The following is a 14224-nucleotide window of genomic DNA, read 5'->3' as shown; positions in this document are numbered from 1 at the left end:
GGTTGCGCATGTTCCGAATGTAATCGCTCGTTTCTCAAAGAGAGATGGCTCGATGAAAGGGTGATCGCTACTGAGCTTGTCTGGATAAGTGTCTGCGTTCACTACAGCGACCTTCCGGAGAGTCATTTGCATATGTGAGGCGGACGAACCATTGCAACGACCCGCTGGTTAGAGCGGACAGAAGCAGCGAGCGACGGTAACCGTGGGCTCAATGTCTTCTTCATCAAGAAGCCCTTCGCGTTCCCTCCTCTCCACTCGGTCAATGTCATTGAAGCGTTTCATGACTCGGAACGCGATGAAGGACCCTTCTCGCTACCGCGCCACGAGCGTGAGCGGAACTTGCAGAAGACTGCTTCAGAAGATGTTTCTCCCCGCTGGAAAGGAAAAATAGCCGCTTGTTAAATCAGATCATGCTAAGGAACGCTGTCCTTTGCTTCAATCCAATTTTCTTTCAGTTTTCAATAAATGGAGCCTAAATATTTTTCCCGCAAGACGCTGTACTCAGAAGCAGTCGCTGACCCTCTTCGACGTACGTGACTGGGCAGAAATTGCTCAAACAAACAATTCTTGCCGGAAAACTGAAGAAGGGATTGCAGAACACGAAAGAAACGAAATCGGCCGTGGAGCCTTTGCAGCTCCTTGGAGCAAATTGGATCGAGCGCGTGCGTATTCCGGCTAGCTGGAGACAAGGCGACATTTCTTGATATTTAACGTCCTTCAAAGCTAGCAAAATGCTGGTGGAACGAACACCATTATGCCGCAGGCGCATGGTGTTGGTTGAGCAGTACTCCAGAATTACCTTGCCTAGAGGATGTTGCTGGAATCCTTGGACTCGTGCCTGCTCTGGTCGCATGTCCGCTATAGGGCGAGTAGTAAATGACAACCCACATTGCTAGGGCGTGGAGGCCCAGCGGTAGCATAATCTCGTAGAAGGCTGCACGGCAGAAGCATAGAAGCTCTTCATTTTGTGCCAGTTTTGGCGGTTCTCTCGGTAGCAGCGGATAACTGGAAACCATTGCGGACCGCCAGCTGCGAGTCATGCACGGCATATAAGCCGACTATAGTTGGGGAGGGCCTCGCGGTTCTTGATTATTTCTGGGTTCGATTTGCTTGTTCTATCGCCACATGTACTTGTCCTGTTCGAGGCAACGCATACTTTCTCAATCTCAGTAGTTTGCGTCATGAGTTTTGTGCATGTGCATCAAAGCTGATGGTAGAAGGCTGCTGGTTTTGTTTCACTGTTATGCTCCCAGAGCAGAGGTGTACGAAGCTCTTCCTCCTCTTGGAGTAGGCGGTGGTGTTGACCTGCCGGCAAAGAGCCATTCATAGCGAAGAGTCACTCAGCCGTGATGGTGACTCTTCCTAGTCCTCAACGCACAAAATGAAACACGGCACTACCTGTTGTGTCGTCATGTCCTCGGGCGGATAGTTCACCTTTATCGATCATGGCGTCAACTGTTCGTGCACTCTCATGTCGGAGTGATTTAGAGGGCGACGAGTTGCCGTCATCTCCACCCGTCCTATTTGTTCCTCCTCACACCATTTTGGCTTTGCTCTATGACCAAAGTTCGGAACGTCGATGAATTGGGGTTCCTGATCATGTAGAGGAGATACGCCGTGCTTTTACAGGATGTCAAGCGCATGGTGGGCATAGTCGACGTTAGCAGGACCTGGAAATGGTGAGATAGTAGTAATGCTACCAGCATTTCTGTCTTGGGTGGCTTTGTAGCCGGCCGCGGAGCTGTTTAGGTGTCACGTAAGCGTTGTGGTGTGTCCGGCATAAATAATCATGACCTCAGCAGCACGCACAAGCGACTCGCTGTTTGGCGCATTACCTCACCATCAGAAAGGCGCGGATAGCTTTCGAAATGTCAGAAAAGCTGTCAGCTTTTCGCGGGAACGAGAAATCTGTGGATGAAGAAATGTTTCAGCTCGCCGACTAGTTGCTGGCTACACGCAAGGCCATGGATGCGCAAGTAGGCGGCGATAATTCGGAGCTTCTGGGACCCTCTTGGGCGTATTGCATTTGTCTCGGAGCTGGCTTAGTGCGCCTGCGTTTCTTCGGAGAAATATCCCAGCCTGGCACACGAACCACTGGAAATTCTAGCTTGACGTTAGAAATGCATGTGAAGGTGTTGTAGGCGTCGTCTTGTGAAGAGAATGGTCAAGTCAAATTGACGACCGAACTGTTCGTGTCCCAGCTGTAGTTCGTGTTGGGCCATTAAGCGTGTTAAACCTGGAAAGCGCATAAAAACAACGGACAACAGAAAGAGACAGACACACGAAGCGCTCGTGTGTCTGTCTCTTTCTGTTGTCCGTTGTTTTTATGCGCTTTCCAGGTTTAACATGTCTAACCAACTCGCCCAAACGCAGCCATTATTGAACCATTAAGCGTTTTCTCTAGAATAATTTCAAGTAAAAACATGAGAACGCTCGATTCGGTATTATAGCCCTTGCAGGTTACGGAGAGGTTCTCGCGACATGCAAGATTATAATTGGTAAGGGACTTCGAGGGCGCTGACACGGTGAACTTGTGAAGGCTTCTGTAGGCATGGTTCTCTTCCTTGCCATATGTGTTGCAGTTCTTAAGTATCGTCGAGGTCTAGAAAAGGGCGTTATTTCTCAAGGGCAGTTCGTGTGCACATCTCGTTACTGCTGTCGTGCATCAAGACGACATCATGGCGATACGCCGATGGCTTGCTCGAATTCGTGATTTTCATGCACAGCTCCGTTTGAAGACCAATTTCTTTCCCACTTCCCAGGTCTTCAGGTGACGCTGCTTTCGGTAGTCTCTTGACCGCAGGAAATCGAAGGCTTTGCGGAACTCAATTAGTAGGCTCACAAGTGTTCACCGGTAGGCCGTGAAACTGCGGCAAGCACGGCTTGTGTAGTTGGTTGGATCGCGAACGCAACACAACTCTTCACTATACTGATATTTCGGCCATATTCAAACGCTCAGGACTTCTCGGTGTCAAAGTCCTCATAGGGAATCCTCTCAAAGATGCTTTCATCTAATAATAGGAGGTGCCCATGCATTGCACAGACGATGACCAAGTAGTTCTGGATGTCGGCCTCAGGCATGCTCGGATCCTCCAGGATCGCTTCTAGAGAGGCAACGGCTTTTGTGATAACAGCACCCAGGAAACCGTCTGGGGACGTCTGAGATGATCTCAGTGTGGGGAGCGAAGAGGCCAGACGCTGGACCCCTTGATTTGTTGCATCAAAAAGATTAAATATCGGGGCGAGAAACGGCCGCAGCCGAGCCCCAGGTGTCTGCAATGCGCCTCACTGCCCATGCGCCGTAATCTTGCCGCGGCGGTACGCGCAGCTACACTCACTTTTCAGCGTGATCGTGAAAGTGCGCTCGCTTGCCAGATGCGCGATGGGTGAAGGGGCGGATTGCAAGCGTACGTACTCAGAAGGGCATCAGAAAAGGCTACGAGAAGCTACGTCGACGGATCCCCAAGTCGTAGTATTGTACAACCTTTACCACGTGTAGCCATTTGTGAGAAGCTTTCGCATACACACTAGGTTTAACCAAGCTAAGTCATCAGTATTTTATTTGGCTACAATTATGATTGAAAGGCTTGAAAATGCGTCAAATCACATCCATATAAGGCTTTACCCGTGCTCCTGTCGAAGCAGAATGTCCCATCCTAGCCTTTGCCGCCGAAAATACGACCCGAAAGTAGTGCCATTGCCATGAGCGCCATTCCAAAATTGAAGGAGAGACTTAAGGTCCGCCTTAAGGGTCCAACCTTCATAGCGATTTAACTCGTCGTGAGAAGGTGACGTTGACGAGAATCCAGGTGGACGCTGTGCTGACGCGTGCGGTCAGGGCCTCCGGGACAACACAGACCCCGCTTCTGAACTGCCCTTTCTGCAACGCTTCTGCTCCAGAGGTGACATTAGCTAACTTTATGCTGACTTCCCCGGGCTTCCGGCGGCATACAAGGGATACCAAGGTGTTCAGGGTTACCACCCCAGTCGACCACCAGGCACTCGAATCTGGACTGATGGGCCGCAATACCGTTCCTTGTTGGCATTTATAGCCGATAACGGCCTGCGCATGTACAGTCCGGGACAAAGTCTCCGGACCACGTGTTCCTCTAACGAAGACGATAGCTCTGCTATTAGTCTGCGGCTGGAGACCACACTTGTGGAGGTAAAAGTTAATTTTTTATTCTCTCATCTCCACAAGTGCGGTCTCCGGCCGCAGTCTGATAGCAGAGCTATCTGCTTCGTTAGAGGAACACGTTGTCCGGAGACTTTTGTCCCCGACTGTACGTATTTGGCAAAAGTAACCGGGAAGAAGTAAAGGCACTTTAAGGAGCACTTAAGCTCTCATTCTGTGTTAAGTGAGGTGAACCCTTGACCTCATTTGTTTTCACATCTTTCGCACTTTAGTGGTGCCTTACAGCCTATGTTATACTGCTTACAAGCAAAAACGTATCGCTCGCTACTTTTAGCAAAGAGGGTGCATACAAGGCGTCTCACCTGAGGCTTCACATTTTCCAAAAATAGGCCTTTTTGAAGATAGAAGAGCTCTTTTTTCGGCATAGCATTGTCAGCAGTTTAGTGCTTCAGAATACAGCTAAGGCATGGAGCCAGAAGGCTGTCTAACAGGTATTGAATGGATAACCATTTTAATTATGATTATCTGGCTCCTTAATTACTGAGAGGCGTGTAGCAAGCCGAAGTTATTGTCCATATCAGTTTTTACAATTTCGAAAACACGGTTACCCTGGGCGCTGCGGCCCAACACATTTTGGACATTTCAATGAGCCACATGCCCTGGAGAGGTTACTTTGCCTGCAAGCTTCTTAAAAGGGCATGTATTTTGGCCCGATGTAGCCAGAATCTGTGGCACCACATTGTAGAGGGTTACCGTGTTTTTAAAATTGTAAAACGTTATATGAATGATACCTACGGTGTGCTGCAGGCCTCTCGATAATCGAGGAGCATAACAATAAGAATAATAAGTTAACTATTCGGCATTAGTTAACCAACCTGCTTGCTAGCACGTTTCATCTCTATTCTGATGTGCTACACGGCTGAAAATGCTATGCTGAAAAAAGAGCTCTTCTAACTCAAAAGGCCTATATTTAAATATTTTGTAAAATCTCAGTATAAAAACTGAATAGCTCTCTAATGCCGAATTCAAAAGGCCTATATTTAAATATTTTGTAAAATCTCAGTATAAAAACTGAATAGCTCTCCAATGCCGAATTGCATATTTGCGAAGTTAAAAGAAATATGCCGGATTGGCATATTAAATATTGTGTTAAATCTCAGTTTAAAAACTCTGTATAACTCTCCAATGCCGAATTGCATATTTGCGAAGTTAAAAGAAATATGCAGGATTAGCCATTCTCTGCTGAATATTCATAGATCCCTGGTGGTGTCCATTCCACTCCTGGCGCAGTAGTGTAGTGGTTAAGTTATGCACCACTTGCATGCGATGGCAGGTGAAGCCACCGGTAGGGCTTGTGCGACCAGGTTGCTTTTAAAGAGCGGCCTGTCTATACTGATCATTTAATTAACTGCCACCTGCCAAAGTTTGTAGTTTCCTCACAACCTGGCGGGCGGGTTGTGCTGACGGCACAAGGCTGCATGACCGAGGTCACCCAGTTGCCTCATAGGTAGCTTCTATTTTATTGTTTTTTTTTCACCAATGGTCAACTATGGCGAAACCGACGACGACACCGACGATGACACCGGCTTTACTGCGACACAAGCTGCTTTACACTATCGCGTTAAAACCGCGCACAGAGACTTTCTTCTTCAATAACATCCTGTGCGGGACCACCCATGTACTGAACACCGCAGTCCCACTCAGCACCTCATAAATGTCACGTGGGCTGCGGAGGACTTCTGGTGTTTTAACAGCAGCGAAGATACCTCTGACGGATATGATATTCCTGCATAGGGCAGCATTATTTTCGCTGCCGCGTCAATTAATATGGAAGTCCTCGAATCGCGCCGAGCTGCTCAGCTCTGTTGCGCCAAGATTGGAGGTCTGTTGTAGTGCGTTGTACAGTTGTTTGCAGCGCAGTCAGCTGACACCATTCGGTGGCTCGCAATCGATACTGCTGTGAGCTGTCTCATGACATCAATAAAGTGAAATCTTCCTCTTCGCCTCTTGAAGAAGAGACGTAGATGTTACTCTTTCCAGCTTTCCCCATACCGACCATGACAGGTGTCTATTCCGAGTACCAACGAAGGGACGCAACAAGTGTACAATACGCTCCACTATACAGCCTCTCCCCTTCATGTGGAGATTTCGCGCTGTGCGCCTAGAAACTTGCCACTCGTGGAAGCTGGCTTTTTCCTGCACCAATTATGGCAGATTGCATGTGGAATGTGAACACAACACTACGCCACCAGCCGCCGGACACTTTCAGTGCGCTGGCACTTATAGTATCGATTCCCCGCATTTAGCCCTTTTGCGTTTGTTTGCCTGTCTGTTTGCCTGAAGCCGGTTTTGTGGCACACTGCTCACCATGTTAGGCGGCAGCTCAATTAATCGCGAGAGGCTGCTCGCGAAGAGCAACCTGAATCACAGCCCAACGCATGCAACCCTAGTCCCACCAATGTGCAGCACCTGCTATAGAAGGGTTTTGGCGTATCGCTTGACCGCTGCATCAGTACGCCAGGAGTGGTGTGAAAATTCCCAGGATTTATGAATGCAGAGATTGGGAAATTCGGCATATATGGATATTAACCCATTATCGCTCTCAGAACAACTGCAATTCCTTGAACACTGGATCGCGAAATCGGAAGTAAATTGAAGAACCGTACTGCTAGCGTACCTAGTTCGCACTTCGGCTAACTGCGCAAATCATCCATAATTTTTTTCTTACGGTGGGGCTTTTACTGCTAAGGCACTAGTAAATCTGAAATAAATTACAGCCATTCTGTAAAATTCTTCCTATTGTGAAAAAAAAAGAGGACAGTTATCACTGTGTAACTCCAGATTCAACGACTGTTGCTGAGGTGTTAATCCTCCCCTTTCCATGATTTCCTCTCTCCCATTTCTTCCGTGGCAACATCCAGTGGTTGCCCATTCACCCCTCTCATCAAACCCTTCTGCTTCCACAGTAACCACACTGGTTCCCGCAGTAACCACACTGCGGTCGCGCATTCCGCTGTCACCACACTCTCTTTCCAAGGAAACAATCAAGAGAATGCTTCTTGTGGCAACCCCTGTCTGGCTGCTTGTTCCTAGCTCTAAAGAAACCCTCCTACTTCAACAGTTCACACCCGGAGGCCGCTTCCCTTCTCAACCACCCGCCTATTGCACATTCCTTGCACACGCCCTACCCCACTCCTTCCACGGCAACACCGATCTACGTAGTTCCCCTTAGGTTTTATCTACAGTTGTTATGCCCACCTCTCATAGTAATGGCCCTCTCAGTAGATCTCATGAGAACAAGCACCCTGCTGCGTTAATACTACCACTTATAATAACATTACGGCTACAGATATATTAATTCTGCACCAAAGGAAAACCCAAAACGTGCCCTAAACAGCGGTCGCTCTGCGTACTGCTTATTCCAAGCGATGACCTTTTTAATGCGATGTACCGGACAGTGCAAGAAATGTTGTAACAACTGCTGAAACCCCATATCTCGACTTCCTGGCGATATCTAATGTCAGCAGTCCACTCACTTTACATGCACAAGATGGCAGGCCATATCTAGCGAAGTAAATATATCAATAACTTTGCGGAATGCCCATAAACATCCTTGGGCTATTTATATTCTATATATTCAGCTGCCCATGGAGAAACGTTCTGCGAATCAAGCAGCCATGAAGTCTTAGCGCATTGAAATAGATTAAGGGCAAGTTGACCAAAAGACGAAGGGCTGAACACCCGAGGTTCAGTGCGCTTGGCAGATGACTCCAATTAAAAAAAACTTAGTTGGGCCTCCTTGCTTTAAGCTGGCCTGTTCCTTTTTAACTTTCAACATTATTAAAAGCTTTAAAAAATTCAACTTCTGATTTTAAAACTAAAACTAAGGCTGGAGAAGCGAAATATCCATGTTAAAGTTTTTCTTCAATTTTTGTGGGGACATTCAGAGATATTTGGGGTTCCCTGCGTCGCTTGCAAATGTTAATGCGTCCGTAACCTATATCAACCTTATGCCCTTTGGTGTTCGGAGCGGAAAAAACGTTGCGATAGTTTTACCTCTAGCTCTTATCGTACTTTTAGCGAATACATAACGTCTTCATATTTCTTGTTTTGGTAGGAAATGCGCTTTTGTGCACTTACTGAGCGTATGGCCTCATTTGTAGTAGCTATAAGCAAACATCACAACCACATTGAGTAATCAGGGACCTGTACTCATCCAATGCATCCTCAGTCAATTCAAGCTATGCAAAATCTTTTTGGAGCAGAATATTATAATAATTATAATTATGTTACAATAATATATTATTATTATATATTATCAGATTATTATCTGATATTTTCGGCCCTCCTACTGCCCGAGAACTACACGCACGATCCACCGCGGCTCCGCGCCTGTGCTTAACGAGCCTTTACGAGCTACAAAAAACGTTGTTGAATTTCGGAAGCGCATCAACCCATCTGTGACGGATGCCGACAAGCTTAACCATCTTCTAGAACTTATATCTGACGGCGCTTTCAAGATGTTTCTTTCTAATGTCATCCGAACCATCACCGATGATATTAAGCTCGGTCGAAGCAGGGAAGTTTTGAAAAGAACAGCGAGTTTCTACTCGTCGTCACTGACTCTTTTGTTAAAAATAAGGTGGTTGTTGAATAATCGGCAAGTAGTATAATGGTTAGATTCCTACCTTACACAGCGGCATCAGTTTTTTCAGATGTCTGAATCTCACTCCACTAAAGCGCCGGTACTTTAAGGAGTCCCCCTGGGCTCAGTCCTTGGGCCGCTTCTCTTCCTTATTTATTTGAACGACCTGTCCTTCAACTCACGCATACACTGTCGGTTCTTCGCCTAGGACGGTGTTATATACCATAGTATCATATCGGTCGAAGAGCAGACACTCCTAAGCGAATACTTAACAGCAGTTTCCAGCTGGTGTTATACTTGGCAATTCGGTATAAAGATTTCCAAATGCGGAAAAATGACAGTAACACGAAAAAAACAACCGCTCGAATACACATATAAAATCAATGGCCTTCCTGTCAACTCAGTGACTCAGGTGAAATATCTTGGGGTAGCCATCACATCCAACCTGAACTGGAGCGTACACATCCAGTCCATTGTCTCAGCAGCGTTCAAAGAACTTCGGTTATTAAAACACCGCCCAAAGCATTGCACGAGCAAAACTAAACTGACAGCATACACATCACTTGTGTTTCCAGTACTCTAATACGCCGACTGTGTGTGGGATCCGCACACAAAAACGGATATAAAAATTCTTGAAGGCGTCCAGAGGAAAGCACTCCGGTTTATTTATCACGCCTATGGTCGGCAGGTCTCGGTATCTGATTTGCTCAACAGATCTGGGCTTCCCACGCTTGAATCCCGTCGCAAGCAGCACCGACTAAAAATGTTGTTCAATATCATACATAATAAAACAAAACTGAATTACATGCAATACAACAGATTTACATGCAATACAACACAACACGCCCGACCCGTAACAAACACGAAAGGACTATCTTGATGCCACGATGCCGAACAAAAGCATGTTCTTGTTCCTTCTTTCCACGCACCATTTCCGAATAGAACCGACTGCTAAGCGATATCACTAACCTGGTATCTTCGGAATCTTTTTTGTCTGCTGTTTCGCCTCATGTATCACAGTAGCGCGTACACAGAGTATTTCGGTTTCTTTGTTTTTATTCTGTTCACTCAGTCTGGTTGAAGTGGGATGATTTGACTGTACTTTTTTTGCTTCCCGTTGGTATTATTGAATTTATGTCCTCGTACTGTAATCGCCTTTTGTTGCTGTTATTTTGTTGTTACCACTTTGTAATTTTCTTTTTCAACTTTGTGCACTCCTGCCTTGACCGCCAAAGGGCAGCAATCGACAGTGTTTATGAAATCCAATTTAGAAAAAAAATCTCCTATGTCTCGTCATGGCTTGGTCTTTGACTGTCCCGGTGGCGATCACTCCACGATGATCATTGAGAAGGTCTTCATAGGTGCAAAGTCGGCAAGCATCGGTAGCTGCTGTCTTTTTCCTACAAGTTGTGCGGCATTTTTTCTCCTTCCTTCGGGCTCATGAAACGGGAGCAGGTGGCCGAGGTTTCCCCTCAATGCCTCCTCCACCCCCTATCAAGTTCCCCTTATGGTGAGGTCGTCACTAGACCGCGGCACCCTTACGTACCCGACGCCAGTCACTCTTCGTGCCCGAGCCTCCTCCACTAACTCTTCTCTTCCTTTTGCGGTGCTTCGGCGAGAACATGGGACAACAGTTTCATCTGCTAGTTTTTACCATATGTTAGAGAAAATGGCAAAAGCTTGAGATCCGGATTCAAAGCTTTTTATAGTTCAGGGTTAAGATTCAAATCTCCAAAAAATTCGATCAAAGTCTATAAAATAACGCACCCTTAACCTATGGTAAGCACCGCCTTACAATTCTTTCATGAGTAAGCCGCTATTGTATTTCAGCCTATATAACCGAGAGAAGATATTTTGAGTGTTAGTAGCTGCATTCAAAGTTTAATCGCGAGAACATATGATGGATTGTGGCAACATCGTCCATACTTTCTGAAAGTTATGCATTGTCAAAGATCCAGCAATTGAAATTCCGTGAGATAGTTCTTAGACGAACAATTCCTGTCCAGGAATCGCAGAATCTGCGATTCCTGCGAATCTGTATCCCAAAATTCTTAGTTACTGGATCCCGTGCTAAACCAATTCAGTTAGCGACAAGGTTACTTCCACCGACAAAACGAGCATGGTCTGGCTTTTTAGAGCTCAGAAAAAAATTGGAGGCTTATCAAGGTTAAGCCCAGTGGATGCAAAGCATGTCCTTAGCGTTTGGGGGCATCTTGACCGCATACACGCCCGGCGCAAAGACGCTGGCGCGGTTGCGGGCACAGAGACTGACGCGACGGCGGGCGCGCGCCGCCTCATCCCTGGCGTGACGTCACATATCACGTGATGCAGCGATGGTGGCGCCGCCGCCGCGTCGCGAGCGACGGCGCGAACCGAAGCGTGGAGGCCTCCGCCGGGCGACGTCCGACGGCGCGATATGAGGCCCCATCTGCAGCCGGTGTGACGTCATCACGTGACGTCACATCATGTGATCTCACTTCAAGTTCAATGGTGGCCACCGCCGGGAGGCGACCGACGGCGCGATATGAGGCCCCATCTGCAGCCGGTGTGACGTCATCACGTGACGTCATGTCACGTGACGTACTTGAATGTCACTTGAAGGTCAATGGTGGCCACCGCCGGGCGTCGCGCGAAGGCCCGAAACCTACGTTAATATGCTTCGCATAATATACCTTCAGTAGCCACGCCGGTCCTCATGAGCTCCACTACAGGCGTAGGACGCAGTAAGCGACTACTGACGGCTAAGGCAACATAGCGACGCGAGGGGAAAACTGTGCGTCACTGGCTTTCTCTGCCCTGCAAGCATCGAGGAACCCTGTTCGAACTCCGGGAAAAGTTACCAGTCTGGAAGGAATGCATAACATAAACAACTATGGCTGCGCTATCTGAGTCTCTGGCGGCATTTTCGCTCGGTGCCGTGCTTTCATTTCAAGGGTATAATGTGGAATCGCTGTTTTTTGACGAAACTTAGCAGCTTATACCGGTCAACCACTTCATCCTAACCGTACTGAACAATCATACATATGACTACGCCAAAGTCATCGTCCTAAGCGTGGAGACGTCCGTATAGCAGCGTGACGCACACCAAGTCTTCGCAACATAAAGTGCCTCTTCAGGGAGCCCTACGTCTTGGGAAGCCAGTACACATGCCTGCCCGGCAATTTTTAAGGAAACAAACACGTGTGTTCTGCACTTATTCACTGGTGCATGGAAGTAGCTTAGCGGTTTTCTTTTGACTTACTCCGCATAAATGGTGTGCACTTCCGACTTTTCCCAGGAGCTTGGTAAGTGAAATGCTGTGTTTGTGTGCAGCTGACTATGGTAACGCCATTAGTGCAGCACTAATTAACAGCATGAGAAACAGTGAAGTGGCTGCGCTTGCCGTTAGTCTGCAGTTTCGTGAATTTGTTCGGAAACCTCACTTTGACGGCTTCTGTGGCCGCCAAGCCGCGTACGCATCGAATCAGACGGTATTGCATAGAGTTTTTTTAAAAAGCAGTACCATACAAGATCTAGGAAAATATTGTAAACAAGTTTGAACGGAGGAGATCGTAGGCAGCAGTTGTCTTGTGCTCGTGCTGATTAGCGGATATCAATCTGCCTGCGCAGACCAATTTGCTGTCTGTGTGCTGATAGTTCCACCATGTGAGAGTCCGGTGAGCCCGAGAAAGGCAGGCAGCAGTGGAATATGATGCAAGGGCAGTTTCGGACGTGTGGAAAAAGAGAGCGGATTTAAAGGCAGGTAAGCCTGAAGATAAGAGTGGGGAGAAGGGCGGATGGAGAAAATAAGACAAACCACAAAGCCTGGCATCACCAATTGATCCACTACTTACGTCCGCCGCTCTAATCGGCTCATCTCTTACTTATTCACAACTATGTCGGCCGTCTACTTCATACAGCCCCGATTTGACGTACGGCCATGCAGAGCGAAGCACTGTGAACTGTTTGACTGCACTGAAAAATGCGGCCTATAATTTACTCCTAGATGCGAATGATCAATCAAAGCAACCTAAAAAGAGCTTGAGATCAAACAGAAAGTTCGAAGGGAAGTTGAGTTGTGAAAGACGCGGCACCTGGAAAAAGAAACCGCGAACGCAGCATGATCATGCGACAATAAATACGCGATAACATGGAAGGTCTATGTTTACTGTGCAGGAAAAAGTAGTCGCGAGGGATATTATGAGAACAAGCGCCTAGGTAACTTCGCTTTTTCTTTTCAGTCCTCAGGCTTTCGGTTGATAACGCTCTATCGGGCGCAACGTCTTATACCATCGGCAAACACTAAAACGAGACTGGGCAAACTGTTCGGAAAGAATAAACAGATAATAGAAGGGCGCTTCGACGTCATTTTTTTGTTTTATTTTCTTTCATGTGCCGGCATCCGGGAGAGTAAAGAGCAGAGATGCAGTTTTACAACGCCTGAGTAAAGGAAACCTGGCGCCTAGAAGATGTAGGTTACTGCCCCGGGCCTGAATCGGAGGCTTCTCACGGCAGCACATAAGTGGCTAGGAACGATCTATAATTGCGAATAGGAGTTGCGGTTCGGACTGGCTTCTGATGCTGTTCTCGGCTGCCCGACATCGTCCGCTTGACGTCTTGCGGCGCCACCCAAGCAGCACTTTGCCGCAGTGCAGCAAACTAGACGCGATTGCTAGCAGACGGGAAAGAGTACGAAAGAAGGTTAGGAGAGGGCATTAGTCTCTCGGTTTCGGCTGATCCCACTGGCAGTGAAAAAACTAGAGCAGGCGTTTTATAAAGCCGCTTGATAAAAGAAAGTAGCGACACTCTCCTCCGCGCGGCGCTTTCCTCCTCGTTACTCCTCGCCCGCCAGCTCCCAGCGCTGCACACGGCACGCTTTTTCGTCCAGGCGCCCGTAGCCAATCCGCAGCATCGAAAGCTGGGGCGCGTTTTGAGGGCGGCCGCCTTGAGTTATCCGGTCGGAACGAAGTCTTTTCTTGCAATATTATCAAGCCACTGCTGCCTCCGCAAGCCATCCTGCTTTCCTTGCGGGATCATGAATACGGCGAAACCGTCCTCACGTCTATTTCTGCAGTTAAGCGCATAGCAACCCGGCATATTGCGAGCGCTCAGTACAGAAAACTGTTGCCAAGGGGCTTTGCAGAAAACGAAGCGTGCTCCGTCTTCTGCGTCCAGACAAGACGAAGAATGCCGCGAACGGATAACAAAATTGCAAGCACAGTCACAACCGGCACGCGCTTCCGTGGGCAACGGCAGGAATTGGCGTGAAGCGAAACCAGGCAGGACGAAAAATGACGCACACGGAAAACAAAATGACAAGCAAAATCAGAACCGACGCGTGTTTTCATGGGCAAAGGCAAGGAGACCAATCGGCGTGAAGCGAAACCCGGCTGGACGAAAAATGGCGCGCCAAGAAAACAAAATACTGAGCAAAAACACCAACCGCCCGCGTTTCTATGGGCAAC

The sequence above is a fragment of the Amblyomma mixtum genome, chromosome 9 (assembly GCF_055824585.1).
Source record: "Amblyomma mixtum isolate Tamu chromosome 9, ASM5582458v1, whole genome shotgun sequence".
NCBI lineage: Eukaryota > Metazoa > Arthropoda > Arachnida > Ixodida > Ixodidae > Amblyomma > Amblyomma mixtum.
The sequence above is the reverse complement of the archived record's forward strand: the minus strand, read 5'-3'. Positions refer to the sequence as shown.